We start from the raw sequence: 5174 nt of genomic DNA on the forward strand, positions 1-5174 counted from the left end.
GTCTAGACCGAACTCCTTATATTACAGTTAAATCAGAAATATTACATATATACCATAGAAAAGTGTTTTATCACTCGGGTTACACAGGTTTTAATCCCAATACCTATAACCTCAGAAAATACTTTACCGTAATTTCTGGGTGTAGATTATTGTTTACTATAGATAATCTTTTAAACCTACTGACTTACTGACTACTACATAGCTGCAGTTGAATGAGCACCTGTGCACATGTTATCCGTATCCCGATTATGAGTCTTAGTTCCAGTAAAATTGGTCTGGCCCATATATAGCAATGAATTATGATCTCATGTAGGCTAGATCTGGTAGCCACAGCATGCCTGTGACAATAGCGAGCACTATTCTGGCCATGTTGGACCAGTTTTAGCTCTATTTTCTTCAGTGTTTTTTTCAGTACTACATGCCTACACATTACTATACATTCAGTGCTGACAGAGGAGGAGAGGAGGAGAGGAAGAGATATTGTTTGACTAATAACATTTTACAGTTTAGCATATGGTGTGATGGATTTGTTTATATTACTGTTGTTGAGGCATTTTTAATCTGGGCCAAATATTACAGGAGTGTATTAATGAAGTGGCTCAATTAAGGTTTAGTCTAAGTTGACATCTGGAACCAGAGCTAAAACTTGCGTGGTCCAACACAGGGCCTCAGAAGAAGGCCAGCTATGGTCCTACAGTTGGCTGAGATATGTCTATGTCATGGGCCATAAGTGGCGACCAGATCTGACCCACATGTGGACATAATTCATTGCTGTATCTGGGCCAAGTATAAGTGGGCTGTGTGAGTCATCACTGGGCCAAACCAGTTTCGCAATGTGGGAATCATATTATGTTTATATGGAACATAAGTAACCTTGTTACTCATCCATGGTTCTTACAGAGCAATGTGAGCAAATGAACCGTGATGTCACAAAATAAGCAGCAGCCAGCAAGTTAATGATGTGACAGTGAGTGTCAGCCCCTGATAGAGTGTCCCTCTAGAGAGTCTGTAGACTTTTCTCAGCAGCGGTTATTTACAGCAGAGTGAGGTTTTTTTAAATAATGTAAGGGTGCATTGGACGTTAGTGACAGATTTTTAAAACACTGAGTGTCTGAAATTAATTAAAAAAGATGCTCTTTGGTGCCTCTCCAGCTGATGGTGCCCTAAGCGACCTGGCATATTTTTTAAACGGACTACCTGGGTCAACATTGACCTTCCAGTATAATAGTGAAAAAGATCACTAATACATGGGATGGGACGGGATGGAGGTCAACAGTCTGTAGGATGAGACTGACATTCTAGTATTCCAAATTTTCATACATTTTAAAGTAATAATATAGAGAGACAGTACAGTGTTTGACAGTTATTGTACCTACCCACAGTGGTTGAGCACTAGCCACTGTTAAGGTAAGGCAACATATGCAAGGACCATATGAAGAACTACATTACGCCGTAGTACTAGAACCAGTACTAATAATGATGGAAATTTAAGTTTATGTATAATTATGACTACATATCCTAATTATTATTTCGGATGGCTGTGCACGATTGCCTGTTGTAGCAAAGTAATTTTGTAAAGTAATATCTATTTTCTGTATCAATATACAGGGCAGCACATTTTGAATATGTCCACTCCAATATATATTATAATTACTACCTTGTGAAATTATAAACCGATATTTCAGCTCTCGCTTTCAATTTCGCCTCCAGAACTGAGCAACTTAACAGCAGCTGAAAACCTTTACTACTGACCTTCAGTGATTTAACTGCTGACCTTGCAGCAGGGATGGACATGTGTATTCCAGGGTGTGTCAGTACACGATGATATCACTAACCAAACAGAGCAGGAATGCTGGCTGTGGTCAGAGGTGAAACACTGCTTGACTCACATACAGAGTCACATGCAGATTTTACACAGGTTCAACATAGCTAAAAACAGAACCTACGTAAATTACAAATCATTACCTCAAATTAACAATTTGTGCACTCATTTGTATCCTCAATTTAGCCATTTGCACCATCACATTACTAATTAAACATAAATAAGTATATTGAGCAATTTGAGCCCTGTGGCGCCGTCTACAGCAAGTGACAGATCATTTATTTTTTAAAACTGGCTTCTTGCTCAGTTGCGGACTTTAACATGCCATTCTCTGATCCGTGACACACCGATGCCCAACCGCCATATGATCAGCTTAGATTGAATTTTGTTGCTTGCAGTGTGAATGCATCATGCCTTTCTGTCTAACTCTTCTCTTTCTGTCGCTCTCTGCCGACAGGTTTTAAGGATGGGAGGTAGAGGCAGAGTCTATCTTTCAGTGTCATCACCCCGCTGGCAGCTACAGTAAATCACCAGGGATTACTGCTGGCACTGAGATACAGCTTTGAATCTGCCTGGAAGAAACATGCACATTTACAGTATATTTCTGCTTTCTCTTGTGAGATTTAATGTAAAAAAGATGCTTTTGTGTACGCCACGGCACATAAAGGTGTGTCAGTTTTGAGAAAACAGAATAGATCTTTATAGGTCTACTTATTAATGGTTGAACATTGTCTCTGTCGCAGTGTATCACTTCATTCAACTAAAGCAGCTCTCACCTTCATTTTGTTCTGCATATTAACAGAAAGCACAACTACGGATAAATGTCATTTTAAGCTAACCTATGATATAATTAAAGTTCAGCATCACATGTTGCCAACTTTGTCTGAATTTGAATGAAACATGCTGACTGTGGCTGATCTCAACTATTACCAAGACACTGAACATCTTTATTTTTGCACAAACCCATGTGTGTCCGTCTTTTAACCATTTAACAGTGACGAGAATGTGTTTTAATGTGTAATGCTGCACTGATTCCCACATCTACCTGGAAAAAGCCCTGTCATGGTCTCCAACATGCATAGGTATGCGACTCTGGGGCCATGTAACTGGTTTAATTAGAACATATACATATTAGGCTATAACACCATCTGATCAAAAATAAATATGTCTCCTCTTATCTGTAGTGCCATTTATCTAGATTGTTTTGGTGTGAGTTGCAGAGTTTTGGAGATATCGGACAAAGAGATGTCTGCCTTCTCTTCAATATAATTGAGCTTGCCCAAAGCACCAAAAAGATGTATTTGAAAAACTCAACAGCAATACCCTTTTCCAGAAATCCTGACCTGGTTACTCAAGATAATCCATAGACCTTGTTTTGAGCATTTTCATGTAGGAACTATATTCTTTCTAGTAGGGATGAGCGAGAACACCATTATCTGTATCTGTTTAACCAATTAAATATCTGTATCCGTGCTACTCTACTTACTAAAACAGTAAAATAAAGCAACAACACACCTTACAAACACACAAAATTACAAACACTAGACAGCACGAGGGGGGACAAAGGCCAGTTTGAATAAATGGGTCTTCAGACAGAAGAGTGTGAGTCTGAATCTTTTTTTAGCTGGTATGTAGTAAAATATCTGCAGGGAGTGAGGAAGGTTGCATACTGCCAAACAGATCAACGAGGTCCTGCAGGGAAATAGGAGAGAAGCAGCCCAACATTGACTCCTGAATTGGATAAGCAGAAAAGGGAGTACAAGAGGGGATGCTAGCCCTGACATCTCTGATCTTATCCACAAAAGAATGAGAGAAAGTTATTGCAATCCTTATTTGAAAAGACAGGCACATCAGGAGGGGCAGATGTTGTTGATAGTGTCAAATAGGACTTTTTACGCTGCGTTTACTGAAGGAAATTAGGTTGGCAAAGTAAGAAGCCCACACATCCTTAACCATGTTGTTGAACTCAGTTATACCTGGAGCTTGGAGCTTGTCATTTAACTATGGGGATGAATGGACAGAGGGAGCTCATTCTGCCAGGAGCCACTTAATTCAAGACTGCAGAGCACTGTGTAGGAGTGCACGAGGCGATTACCGTCAGCGTGAGAAGACAGCACTGCACTGAGAGGCGGGTCAAGATGCAAGAGAAATTTACACGTTTACTGGGCAGAGAATCTAAATTAAAAAACAGGTTGAACAAAACACACTCATGGTCAGTAACATGCAGCTCCTCTGAGCAAATTGAGTCAATATTTAAACCAAACCAAACAAAGTGTCACAGCCACCATAGTTTAGCCTACACTGGAATTTAAGTGTACTGTTAAGATGCCACTAATTTTAACACACTGGTGCTTTACAAAAATCAGCAGCAAAACTGCAAGAAAAATTACCAACGTGAATATTAAAATACTCAACCATATATCTTTGTCCAACCTAATGATAGAGGATTAAAACATAGATCAATCAATGAATTCAAAGAACTATTACAGTTTTTACCCATTGCTTGAACACTATAGATAATAGACACATGCTTAAACCAAAGTAACATAACTTGAAGTTGTTGTTATATAACCTTAAACAAAGTGTAACCAATACCTTAACAAAAGCTTTGCTTTGCACCTTTAGTTTGCAATTCTGTAAACCACTTGCTCCTGCACACACATCTTAGTCATACATAAGAACACTTAGTTCAAAAATGAAATCTCAGGTACCATCTGGGAAAACACATATATTCAAAAATACACACATTTGTTAATTAAAAATACTTAGACACACACCCTGAAAATACTTACTTACAAACCTGAACACCCAACCAACCAGCTACAAAAAGCCTCAGTTAAGCCATCTTTGAGAACTTTGCAAGCATGCGGAGGCAGGGAGAGCTTAGAGGAGAGGAAGACAGAGAGAGAGAGAGAGGGGAGGTGGTCAAAGGACCATTATTTTGGATGACATAAGAGCAACTTTGGTGGACCCATGTCATAAACATTGGCCTGACTAGAGGGAAGCTGGGCAGAGAAGTCCACCCTAATCTAAGCTGTTTCACAGTTTCATCCATAATAAGGACATTCCGACTGTAAAACAGGGATGTTCTTCAACTCTCTACTCTACTCAGACTGTATCTAGCGTATTTACCGTATTCGTACCATATCACCATCTATTCGCAGGTGGCTAATGCTCCTTTTTGAAACAAAGTCGGTAGTTTTGTGGAAACACGTGGTTGAGAATTTCAGTAACTTGTACTACTGGTAAATACGGTAAAGTACAGTATATACAGTACTCGATAAATAACATTATGATTGGTTGCAATTTTTCTACGGAAATGGCTTAGAAGACATAACTGGGGGTTGGACGC

Source organism: Morone saxatilis, unplaced genomic scaffold, assembly GCF_004916995.1.
Source record: "Morone saxatilis isolate NCDOM2014 unplaced genomic scaffold, NCSU_SB_2.0 Contig12, whole genome shotgun sequence".
Classification (NCBI taxonomy): Eukaryota; Metazoa; Chordata; class Actinopteri; family Moronidae; genus Morone; species Morone saxatilis.